Consider the following 13,458-nt stretch of genomic DNA (forward strand, 5'->3'; position numbering starts at 1 on the left):
TTTCCCTGCATCAGGGTCTTTTCCAATGAGTCGGCTCTTCGCATCAGGTAACCAAAGTATTGGAGCTTCAACCATTTTCCACGGGGCAGAGTTCTCACTGGTGCAAGAGTCTCATCATGCCTGCCTCCTCTGGGGAGAAGGACTTGCCTCTGTTTGGGGTTCCTGGTGAGCACACTCTAGGATGTGCAGGACGCCTGGCTCACCAACCGTCCTCCTAACATTTTGCAGAACTAGACCCTCTGTCTTGGATACTGCTTGACCACAATGTGACACTTTTTAAAAACAACAGGCATTTTGTCGAGTCTTAGAAGGAATTCATATTCATTATAGAAAATTTAGAAAACATACAAAAGCACAAAGAAGAATATGAACTTCTGTGATTCCCAGCCTTGAGAGAGAAACATGTTTAATGTGTAAAAATTGAGATCATTCTGTATCAATGATTATCTAACCTATATTTTATTTAACATTTACTTACCCATATGAATAGTGACTGTCATCTATGTAACACATTTTCTTCTCAATCCAGTGTTTGTTTTTCTATTGTTACTATTAAACACAGATAAGTTTCTGATGTTTATGTGGTATTGTGGACTGAATGTTTGTGTTCTTCTGAAATGCATATGTTGAGGCCCTAATTCCAATGTGATAGTATTGGGGATGGGGTGTTTGCGAGGTATTTAGGGTTAGATAAGGCCATGAGGGTGGGGCCCTCATGATGGAATTAGTGCCCTCATAAGAAGAGATGGCCGAGAGCTCTTTCTCTCTCTGTCCTGACACATGTCCTGAGGAAAGGCCACGTGGACACACAGCAGGAAGGCAGCTGTCTCTAGGCCAGGAAGAGAACCCTCACCAGAAACTGAGTTGCCTGGCACCTTGACCTTGAACTGTGAGAAATAAAGGTCTGTTCTGTAAGCTGCCCCGTTTATGATATTTTGTTTTCGCAGCCCCAGCAGATTGATGCATGTGGTTAGTCCTTTTATGATTTCTTCCCTTGTGTTTGGATTTGAAATGTCTCCCCCACCCCAAGCTCAGATAAATATTCACCTATATTTTCTTCTAGTTCTTTATATAATATCAGCTTTTCCATTTAGCTCTCTCTTTTACATTCAACTCTAATTCTACCAAAATTTATTTTGGTTTAGGTATAAAAGCCTGATTTTATTTCTTCTCAAATTGTGCACCAGTTCTTTTGGTTCAATTGCTTTTCCTACCACTTGCATTTGAAATTTAAACTTAAGGGACTTCCTTGGTGGTCCAGTGGTTAAGACTCCATGCTTTCAATCCAGAGGGCATGGGTTCAATCCCTAGTCAGGGAACTAAGATCCCACATGCTGTGTGACACTGCTAAAAAAAAATTTTTTTTAATTTCTTTGGACTATTCAGTTGACCCTTCAACATGTGTTTGAACTCTGTGGGTCTACTTATGCATGGATTTTTTTTCACTAAAGAAGTACTATCATACTACATAACCCATGGTTGGTTCAATCTGTGGATGCAGAACCATGGATATCAAGGGCTGACTGTAAAGTTATATGGCAATTTTCAAAAGCATAGGGGTTGATGCCCCTGACACCACCCTCCACTATATTCAAGGTCAATTGTACATTATAACCATGTTATTCAAAATTCAAAAGGGCAAACATGAGAGTCTCCCTCCCCTCTTTCCCCTTAGCCTCCCAGGTCCAATAACCTGTGTTACTAGGTTAATAGACTTTGGTCTTGGTTGCTAGATTTCCTTCCTCCTTCCCCCAACTGACTCTAAATGTTAGCTTTATTATTGTGCACAAAATATGAACTAGGTTTTCTTTTTTCATTAACGGACCTCTTTTTCTTCCACTATCATGGGTTTTGTTTTTCTTTTTTTTTTTTGTGAGGGGTGTGCCTCATGGCATGTAGGATCTTAGTTGCCAGACCAAGAATTGAACTTGCACCCCTTGCATTGGAAACTCAGAGTGCTAACCACTGCACCACCAGGGAAGTCCCACTATCACATTTTTCAAATTATGACTTTACATAGTTAGCCCCTGGTAGTGCAGATTCTTTCTCAACATTTCCTTGATTATATTTGCACATTTATTCATTCCTTTCTATGAAATTTATAATCATTTTATTGCTCTTCTGCACATACCATTAGAATCTAATTTAGAATGATATTAAATTTATGAAATAATAATGATAGTTTTCCTCTCTAGAAATATAGTCTGTCCCATATTGATTGATGTCTTCCTGTCCTCTCTTTTTTTATAGCACTGACTAAAGTTTCATAGATTTTTTATGAGGGTTGTGAACATTTCTTGTTAAGTTTGTTCCTAGGAGTTGTATGTTTCTTGTTGCTAGGGAAATATGATCATTCCCCCCCACCCCAGTCTTCAACTGGAAATTATTGGACTATAAGAAAATATTTGATTGAAAAACCATTGTGAAATAGATCTATATGCATATAAAACATATATGTACAGTTTAAAGATTAATAAAGCAGGCGGCTTTCCAGGTGGCTCAGTGGTAAAGAGTCTGCCTGCCAATTCGTGAGCCGTGGGTTTGATCCCTGGGTCAGGAAGATCTCCTGGAGAAGGAAATGGCAACTCACTCCAGTATTCTAGCCTGGGAAATCCCATGGACAGAGGAGCCTGGTGGACTGCAGTCCATGGGGTCGCAAGGAGTCAACAACAACAATAAAGCAGGCATGTGCCCAGCTAATGGAAGAAACAGGATCAACAGCCCTTTGGAAATTGCTTTTATGCCTTTCTTCACATGTGACCTCCGCTCTCCTCATCCCCAGGGGATACACTAACCTGAATTCTCTCTTATCATTATTAGCTTGCTATTCTCTATTGCTTTCCCATGTAGGTTTATGTCTTTAAACAGTATGTTTCTAAAGTTTGTATGCTTTTCACCTTTTATAAATGGAATCATGCTGTATTCCATTTTTTAATTGATCCGTGTGTGTGTTCTTGAGATTCATGCTGTTATGAGCAGTTACAGTTCATTCCTTTTTCTTTTCTTTTAACTGCTGCTGTAAAGTGATCCAGTTTTTATCCCCCTCCACTTATTGATGGACATTTGCGTTGTCTCCACTTTTCCTTGCTGTTAGCACGATTCTTTTCAGTGTGTTTCTCTAGGATGTATAGAGCAGAATCACAAGGTCGTAGGCTGTATGTTATCTTCTCCTTTCTTGCTTCTCTCTCCAGCCCTGGACCAGAGGGCATGTTGCTCTACATCCTCATCGTATTTGGTATCATCCACACTTTTAGCTCTTGCCACTCTGTTAAGAGGGAGCCAGTATCTCACTGCAGTTTAAATTGTTATTTTGATGATTACTGCTCAGATGGAATGTGTTTATGGGCTACGTGTTTCCTCATTTACACACCCATACTTTTCTTTACCCATTTTTTTCCTATTAGATTATTGTCAATTCTGATACTAATCCTTTGTTTATTATGTGGTGCAAATACTTGTCTTGGTGTGTGGGTGGCTTATTCACCATCTTAATAGCATCTTTTGATGGATAAAACTGTCAAATACTTCAGCAAGCTTATCATTAACTGGATTTCAGTATTTGTTTATGTTTCTTTTCTTTGGTGGTAAAATGTGCATAACAATGAAATACACAAATCTTATGTGTTTCATCAGAAGAGCTCAGATAAAAGCATATCCCCATGCAACCCAGACTCCTTTCGAGACAGAGAACATGACCATCACCCTAGAAAGTTCCCTCGTGCCTCTTCCCAGGCAATCCTTTCCCGGCTTCCTTAGAATCAGCCATTCTAATTTTTTTCCCAGATCAGTTTTGCCCATGCTAGCACTTCATATCTGTTGCCTGGAAAATCCCACGGATGGAGGAGCCTGGTGGGCTGCAGTCCATGGGGTTGCAAAGAGTTGGACACGACTGAGCGACTTCACTTTCACTTTTCACTTTCATGCATTGGAGAAGGAAATGGCAACCTACTCCAGTGTTCTTGCCTGGAGAATCCCAGGGACAGGGGAGCCTGATGGGCTGCCGTCTCTGGGGTCGCACAGAGTCAGACGCGACTGAAGCGACTTAGCAGCAGCAGCAGCAGCACTTCATATAAATGGAATCACATGTATGTATTCTTTTGTCAAAGGCTTCCTTCACTCTGACTGGACATAATATTTTAGGATTCTTCCCTGTTGTTGTGTGTGTATCGGTTGTTGTTCAGTTGCTAAGTCATGTCTGACTCTGATCCCATGGACCGCAGCCCGCCAGGCTCCTCTACCTTCCACTATCTCCCAGATTTTGCTCATATTCATGTTCATTGAGTCAGTGATGCTATCTAACCATCTCATCCTCTGTTTCCCCCTTCTCTTTTTGCCTTCAATCTTTCCCAGCATCAGGGGCTTTTCCAATGAGTTGGCTCTTGTGTGTATCAGTAGTTGCTTCCCTTTTTTTGTTTTTTGTTTTGTTAGTTGCTTCCTTTTTATTACTGAGCAGTACTCCACTATCTGAATATGTACTATTTGCTTATCCATTTACGTGTTCATAGAGCCTTGGACTGTTTTTAGTTTTAGGCTATTATAAATGGACTGGCCATAAGTATTCTTGCTGATTTATGTTTTCAATTTTATGTATTATTTCTCTTCCATGTTTTACTTGTATTGGGGTGGAATTGCTGGTTAGGTGTAACTTTGTGCCTTATTGATGTGTAAGATCCATACAGGGGCTTTCCCTGGTGGTCCAGTAGTTAAGACTTCGCCTTCCAGTGCAGAGGGTGCTAGTTTGATCCCTGGTTGGGGAGCTGAAATCCAACATGCCTCTCAGACAAAAAACCAAAACATGAAACAGAAACAATATTGTAAGAAGTTCACTAAAGACTTTAAAAATGGTCCACATTAAAAAAAATCTTAAGCTCTGTTCAGAAAACAGCATAAACTCTAAATATATTGCTTGTCTAATTTTTTACAAAGCAAACACAGCTAGGTAGCCATCACCCAGGTCAAGGGGTGGGATGTTGACCCAAGCTGGGCTATTCTGCTGGATCATTCTTTCTGGGATCTGAAATCTAAGCAGAGTGAAGCAGGAAGGGAAAGGATATTGGAGCCTCTTATTCTCGCGGTAGCAGCTGATTAGACCTTGAGGCTCAGACCCTATAGCTGCCAGGGTTCTTGTCCTCTTCCATGTCAGGATCTTTAGCCTTCCCATTATTACCCAGCTATGAGGTATCCCATCAGTAAATCCCTTTCTCCTTAAGTCAGCCACACCTGGTTTCCGTTGCTTGCAATCCAAGAATCCTGTTTTGTGCCGTGTGCCCCACAGAGAGCACCAAAAATGTGGTGGAACATGTCTGTCCTATTGCTAAAACTCAGAGGAGAAGCTGTCTTTAACCAATCCTTAAATTTTCAAAAGAATTTTATGTATTTATTTATTGGCTGTCTGGGTCTGCGTAGCTGTGAGGGCTTCTCTCTAGTTGCAGAGAGAAAGGGCTACTCCAGTTTCAGTGCATGGCTTCTCATTCTGGTGGCTTCTCTGGTTGCAGAGAAGGCTCTGGGGTGTGTGGGACTCAGTAGTTACTACGCATGGACTCAGTAGTTGTGGCTCCGAGGCTCTGTGGTGCCCGGGCTTAGCTGCTCCAAGGCGCATGGAATCTTCCCAGGCCAGGGATCAAACCTGTGTCTCTTGCACTGGCAGGTGGATTCTTTATATTGAGCCACCCAGGAAGCCCAATCCTTGAATTTTTCCATGACCCCATTTGAACCCATAATTCCTGGGCTGACGTGACAAGGTGGCCTCTCAAACAAGTAGTCACTTGACCTCTAACTTTTAAAAGTGTGAGGCAAATCTGCTCCAAACCTTTGGGCTTGGTGAAGGTGGTTTTTTTTTTCCCCCCACAACCTTAAATTTAGTTCCCAGTTTTGAAACAATTTTTTCTTGGTCCCCAGTGGAAAGTTAATAGAGAATGCTGGCTTAATGTAGGTGACATGTAGGAGTGTCTATTATTTTGCGAACTTCATTTTTGGAAACCAGTGTATTTCTCTTCGATGTAGAGGGCGGGTTGAAGGGGGTTAGATGAGGGAGTGTTTGGTACTGTAATCAGAAAACAAGGGCTAGACCCCGAGTTCTTTTGTACCATCCCGCAGGGACCCTTTGCCTAAGAAAGCTCGACTTCGAAATTATTCTGCTTTAAGTGGAGCCTCATTTACAAGTAAGAGAGAAATGAATTGTCTTCTGGTTTCTTTTTTTAATGTCATCAAATCACATGGATTAGTGACAGAGAACGACCCAATTTCAACTGGTCTAAGCATTGTCGGCGCTTGTCCTCGTTAATGTCAGGGTCTGGGCAGGTGTTTGATCAGGGGACGGTGCCATGAGTTAGACTCGCCAAGAAAAGGTCAGAGATGAATGCAAAATTCTAACTCCAAATGGTGGGAGAGCAGCCCAGGCCGCATCTTAGAGCAGCCACTGAGCTGCTGTCCGGGTTTCCCAGGGTTCATTCCTTTGCTTCTCTTGAGAGTCTGTTCCTGCGGTGACCTCTGTCTGCCGGTTCTAATCCTGCTGGTTGTTTTCCTCGTTTGCAGAAGTCACTGCTTAGGGGCTGATGACCCCAACCTGGACTCGAAGACCTTTCTCCTACTTCCTGGGCTTGGTAGGACCTTCCACTTTCTACTTGAGCATGGCAGAAAGTGGACGCAGTTCTTGACCACGTGATCTCTGCATTGGCAGAGTTCTGCGGAGCAGGTTACTAGTTGCTTTGAGCATCTTGCTTGCCCAGAGCTGCAGGTGACTGTGGATGTCATGGTGGCTCTGCCAAAGTCATTTTTGCAGGTTGAGAGCCTTATGAGGGCACCACACGAAGCAGGGTTTCCGTTTGCGGCGACTCTCTCACACATGGCCAGATAGCGTCTGGTTTTAGTGTTATCAGTTCATGACAGCCATTTTCCAACAGGTGGAAGAGATGCTCCCCCACCAAGGGGAACTTCTTCTTGCTTCCTGTAAAAGGACCTTGAGGACTGGGAGGCAGGTTTGGGTGTCGTGTGGTAAACTGGGTCACCCCTGACAGGGTGATGGGGGGTAATTTAGTGGAGGGGGAATCTGGGGAGTGAGAGGTCCCTGTATGGAATCTAAAATGCCTATACAGGGACTTCCCTGGTGGTCCAGTGGCTAAGGCTCTGCGCTCCCAAAGCAGAGGGCCTGGGTTCCATCCCTGGTCAGGGACCTAGATCCCACAGGCGGCAACCAAGACCCAGCACAGCCAAATAAATTAATAAATATATATTTAAAGATGAAGACTTAAAACCAATAGCCTTCTTCCACTTTAAGAAACTATGGGGAAAAAAGAGCAAACTAAATCTAAAGAAAGCTGAAGGAAAGAAGTAATAAAGATTAGAGCACAAAATAAGGAAATAGAGAAAAGACCACATATTATGTGATTCCATTTATATGAAATGTCCAGAATACGCAAACCTATAGAGACAGTAGATTCGTGGTGTCCCGGGGCTGAGGAGAGCGGGGGATGAGGAATGACTGCTGGTGGGTACAGGGTTTCTTTCGGGGGTGATGAAAACGTTCTAGAATGAGATGGTGGTAATGGTTGTATAACTGTGAATATACTAAAACTGCTGAATTGTGCGTTTTAATAGGGTGAAGTTTATAGTAAATAAGTTAAATTGCAATAATGATGTTAATAAAAAAAATCAAAACAGAGGTAATTGGGTAAAAGGGGGTTGGGGAGAGGCAGAATTAGGGGAAGCATTCTCCAGGGAGGAGTATCAGAGTGTCTGCAACCCCAAGGGGAAAGAGTGTAATGTGTTACAGAGGCCTCGGGTGGGCTGGGCCGGCATGGGCAGTCTTCAGTTTTATCAGCAGAATAGTAGAAAGTCACTGAGGGGTTTCCATGAATGGTTTCTCTTCCCTGGGCATTTCCACCTGGGGAAAATGGCCCCTCCGTGCACTCCTAAATTTGCATCTTATTATTCCAGAGAGCAGTTGAATTGAGACTTCACTCTCTTAGCCAATTTCCTAGCTTCTCAAAGAAGGGACCTCAATATGCCAGTTTGGGCTGAGGGCACCTTTAGAAAACTCAGCTGGTGGTTTCCCTAATGGTTCCAAATGGCTGGCATTTCGAAGAGCTCTTTGTGACTATGTGATGCAGACAGATTGGAGAGGGCCAGGAGTGGATTTAGGAGGCATCTGCGGCAGCCCGAGTGAGAAGAACCTGCCCATCAGGGAGGTTATAGTTCAAGGTCACCCCACTAGATGGAGCCAGACCTGAGTCCCTCTGGTACTGCAACCTCTTCTCTCACCGGCCGCTAATTTGCATCCCTCCCCCCAGGTAGTCTTATGGAGAAGGCAATGGCACCCCACTCCAGTACTCTTGCCTGGAGAATCCCAGGGACGGAGGAGCCTGGTGGGCTGCCGTCTATGGGGTCGCACAGAGCCTGACACGACTGAAGCGACTTAGCAGCAGCAGCAGGTAGTCTTAAGGGCTTCCCTGCTGGCTCAGATGGTAAAGAATCTGCCCGCGATGCAGGAGACCCGGGTCTGATTTCTGGTCTGGAAGACTCCCTGGAGGAGGGCATGGCCACCTACTCCCGTATCCTTGCCTGGAGAATTCCATGACAGAAGAGCCTGGCACGCAACAGCCCATGGGCGGGCAAAGAGTCAGACATAACTAAGCGACCACACTTTCATATGTTCTTAATCAGCCCAGAGAGTGGCTGAGATCTCCATGTTTAACGAGCTGGGGGAAGGGAAATGGGCATTGTATTAATCAGGCTAAATAGGACTTGTGGCTCACTAGGGCTGGCCTCGCTGCAAACAGTGGAAATGGGCATTTGTTGCCAGGACACTGGAATGTCTCACAGAAGCCCAGGCCCCAGGCAGGGCTGGATCGAGCACACGGATCAGAGGAAGGCCCAGGAGCCCTCTCTCTGCTTTGTGTTTGTTCAGCCGCTATTTCAGCTCTCCTCTCTGGCTCTCACTGCAGACCACCTTTCTCTTTCCCGGGCATTTCCACCTGGGGAGCATGACCCCTCCATCAGCTCCATTCGTTTGCATCGCATTGCTCCAGAGAGCAGTTGAGTTGAGACTTCAGTCTCTCAGCCACTTTCCTTGATTCTCAAGGAAGGGACCTCTAATATACCAGCTTGGACTGAGTGTACCCCTGGAAGAGTCACCAGTCCCTGTGTAAACTCGGGGATTCTGGAGTCCACAGTGAAGCCGGGGGAAGAAGGGGCATCTGATGGGATGCAAGTGGCCTATGGCAAGGGTCCCTCCACCCCAACTTTGGAGAACACCCTGCCGGGGATGGAGCTGCTCCTAAACTGCCCGAGACCTTATTTTGTCATTCGAATTTATTTGTCAACAGCCCTCTAAATGTCCACCTCCCCTCCCCCTGGGCCTTCACTTTCAATTCTTCACCAGGCAGGGAACATTCCAGAATTTAGAATTAGTCTTCCTGCCTTTGTGAATTCTGTCCGCTTCCCCAGAAAAGCAAGGTCTAGCTTACGCCCTGCTGAAAAGCTTGTTGAAAAGGAACCCAGTTATTATCATTGTCTCATTTTCACCTGCTGTTTGAAACTCAGCGGTGCTGATTCAGGTGCCTGGAAACCCTGGTGATTGTGGAATAAATGGGCCTCTGATTGGGGACAGGAGGGGACAGGAAACGGCAGGTGTGAGGGTCAGCTGCCAATCACGCCCCCAACCCCACGGCTTCCAGCCTCAGCTCACTGCTTTCAGGAGGCCTGCAGGTGACGTGTGCTATGCCGTCTGCCCTTTGTGCCAGGGATGCTGTGGTCGCAAGAGGGAGGGGGGCACTGGGAGCCCTTCATGCCTGGGCCCATTTCCAGGGCTAAGAAGGGGGTTGATCCTGGATGGGGCTTTTTTCTCTTGCTGTGAGGAGCAGGGAATTGAAGTCCTTTACTCGGGAGCTCTCTCAGACATCAGAGTGGGAGGCAGGGAAGGATCCTGCCTGCAGATGTGGGTTCCAAAGGCTCATTTCTCTTTGAATTCCTTGCAGCACTTCTAGGAGCTGTGCGGCTGGCCCTCTTCTGACTTACGGCCGTGCGCTGACTGCCTGGCGTGTTGTTTCCGATGCTGATAATGATGCTGGCGGCATGCACACGGCTGGTGCCTTACCTCTGATTAGCAGTCATGAACCTCCATATTTAATTTCTGTTATAATCTAGTGAGGGAAGTAGGGCAGATTGTTTTATATGCATTTAATAGCTGATAAACCTTCAGGCTGGCTGGGCATGGGATGAAGTGGACGTGTGAGGAATTTGTCCCCCTCACAGCCACACAGCTGGTCAGAGCTGGGATTGAAAGCCTGTCTTCCAATCTTAGATCCTGGACTCTGTTCACCACAGAGTGGAACGATCTTCTCACTTCTCTCAGGCACAGACAGTGGCTTATTCTTCCTGGTTTTCCTGTCTGTCATCCATCCATCTCTCCATTTATGCCTCCATCTTTTTCTATAACAGAATTGAGATTCTAACAAGAATATATATTTCTCTATATACCTTGAATATATAAGAAACTAGAGAAATGTATATTTATAATAAAAAGCTAAAGTAGATACTTAATGCCAGAGCTATGTGTGGATATTTTTTTATATTTGTTTGTATATGTGTTTTTGTTGTTGTTTAGTTGCTAAGTTGTGTCTGACTCTTTTGTGAGCCCCTGGACTGTGAGCCCCTGGATTCTAACTAACCCCACCAGGTTCCTCTGTCCATGGGATTCTCCAGGCAAGAATACTGGAGTGGTTGCCATGCCCTCCTCCAGGGGATCTTCCCGACCCAACCCAGGGATCATACCCATGTCTCTTGCGTATCCTGCATTGGCAGGTGGATTCTTTACCACTGTGTCACCTGGGAAGCCCATGTAATTAATTAATAGGAACCCATAAAAATAAGGTCAGGAGAAACCTAAATTTACTGGAAGGTCACAACCAGGGCGAGAGTTAGGCTATATATTCAGGCCATTGAGCTGTGCATGGTTTACTATGGTTGAACCACAGATTTAACTCTGAGCTAATGAGCTATCAAAGAAAGGGGGAAAATTGTATTATTTACACGGTTCATGGGGTCCATAAGGAGCAGGAGACCAGATGCTGAGGGCTTTCCCAGGCAGTTGGATTTGGAGGAAATTTCTTGCCTGGGTGGTCATCTGCCAGCTCCTGAGGGGCAAGGGAAATGCGTGGCACAAGTACTGATACTCTCTGTTCCTCCTGTCGTGCCAGACACCACCATTCAATCACCACCCTTTCCGACTGAGGCCAGAGAGAGCCTTGCAGTCCTTCACGCGTGGTGTTCCAGGCAGCCGTTACCGGCGATGTGCAGCTGGCACACAGGATGAAACCGTGTGCTATTCCAGCTCTGGGGGCGGTGGTGGTATCGGGAGTCATTGAGCAGTTCTGAGTGGAGAGCCACAGGAAGTCGTGGCAAGCGCCTGTGCAGGAGTGGACACTGTGTCTTGTTGTCCGTTGGAGGTGTGTTTGCCGTAAACTGCGCCCAGGTGTCAGCTAGTGGCACCCATCAGGGTGGTGATGGGCGCTGAGTGTGTTTGCTTAGTGCATGCAGTACATTCTTGCTCCTTCCTGCTCCTGGGTAAGCGACTGACTCAGGACTCCTGATTGCAGATGGCAAAGACCCAGCTCAGACTAGTTTCACTGCAAAGGGGACTCGGTGGATCTGGCAAGTTGGGGATCAAAGGACTGATTCAGGCATGGCTGGATCCAGCAGTTGCTAACACCATCAGGATTATCTACCTCCATCTCTCGGCTGTGCTTGGCTTTATTCTCAGGATGTTTCCAAGTGGCTGCAAGATAGCATTGGCTGTCCCAGGCCAGCTTCATTCTCACAGCTTGCTATCACAGGGAAAGAGTGTTTCTCAGTAACTCCGGTGAGAGCTCAGGGAAGACTCTGTATGGCTGGGCCTAGGTCACCTGCCAGCCCTGACCCCGTGACTGTGCTCTGGGGGTAGGAATGTTCTAGTCATCAAGCCCACTTTCACCCTGAGGAAGAGGAGGGAGGGACCATTTCTCCCTCTCAGAAGGACTGGGCACGATTTCCTTGGCACTGAGGAGTCCTTCGCAGAGAGGACTGCTGGGAGGACAGAATGTGTAACACGTCCCGTGGAAGGCCAGCAGAGGCCTTGGCACGTCGGCACACAGCCGCCTGAAGGCACCTTTTAGGGTGCGCTTTTTACTCCTAAGTGGAGATGTACGCTCAGGCTGCTCCCCTCCTGGGGTCTGTTCCATCCTGGACTTGCAAACTCAGCCGGCCTTTCTGGGCAGCGGGCTTCTGAGAGCACGTGGGAACCAACCTCTCTCCACGTGTCTGTCCCAGAGGTCGCCTCCAGCCCCTGACACCACGTTTCAGCTCTCTTTGACCTCTGGTCCCTGTGTGCACACACCTGGCTCTGGGGTCTGCACTTGGCCCCCATCGCTATGGAGGTTTGAGTCTCTTATCCGGACACATGACTCAGCCTGACTGTGGCGTCACCTGCAGTCTCCAGCCTGTGGTCCTGCCAGGAGGAGGGCAGAGCGGCCAGGCTGGCCCTGGTGGAGGAGGTCCACTCCTCTGTCGCTTCTCCTCAAGTCAGAGCTTCCACTCGGGATGAAGGGCCAGCTAGTCTCTAGCACACCCGGGTATTTAGCGCTGCTTTCCACAGACTCAGACTCGCATCGCACTCTCCTGCGTGATACGACCGGGCTCACACATTAGCACTTCTCAACGTTTTTAGCTACAGAATCTTTTCTTCAAAGGCTATCTTCCCTGAAAATCCATTTTAGGAACGTGACAAGAGCGGAGTTGCTCTGGCCTAGGTTGGAGTACGCCCCCTTCATCCACCTCCCCATCGTTCCGCGGATAGGCACAGAGCCCCGGAGAGACACAGGGCATCCCCTAGGACTCCTTGGAACGCATTTGGAGAATCTTCATGGTGATGTCCATCCCTCCCGCCTAGCAGCGCCTGCTTTTGTTCCCCATGGGGGATTAGCTGCTAGATGTGGTGTTTTCCTTCTTTCTCACCACCTTTCTTCCTGTCATTAGCTTGTTTGCACTCTGAAAAGTCAACAAGGGGATCCTTGTCACCTTCCTTGGCCCTACAGGCAGGTGTCAGCTCCTCCCTGCATGACCTTTGCCCTCCTCGAGCTGCACGTGGGAGGCCGTGGCGTGGGAGTCATTGGTCACGTTATCTGGCCCTCAGCTACACCCGGATGGATATCCCACCCCCAGCAGTTGAAGTTTCAGGAAGTCATGAGATGCTGACGCCTGTCTATGACCACTGCCTGGAATGAATAGTTTGAATACCTTTCCGTAAAATGTGCCCTTTTGAAAACAACAATGTCCTTAAAACTTGTAAAAGTGGCGAGACTTTAAAAAATAAAAGGAATGCAAACGTTCCCAAGAGAGGCCTCCCTCTAAGAGAGTGTCCTTCATCTGTTCGGCTTTGTTGTTTAGTTGCTAAGTCTTGCCCAACTCTTTTGCCACCCCATGCAC

The 13,458-nt window shown here is 46.6% G+C and overlaps 1 protein-coding gene across 3 annotated transcripts in view; it reads left to right on the forward strand.

The window, feature by feature from the left end:
* Positions 1–13,458, forward strand: part of RPH3AL (rabphilin 3A like (without C2 domains)) — a 137,529-nt gene that overhangs the window by 7,872 nt on the left and 116,199 nt on the right. The gene's annotated exons all lie outside the window — the stretch shown is intronic.

Source organism: Budorcas taxicolor, chromosome 19, assembly GCF_023091745.1.
Source record: "Budorcas taxicolor isolate Tak-1 chromosome 19, Takin1.1, whole genome shotgun sequence".
Classification (NCBI taxonomy): domain Eukaryota; kingdom Metazoa; phylum Chordata; class Mammalia; order Artiodactyla; family Bovidae; genus Budorcas; species Budorcas taxicolor.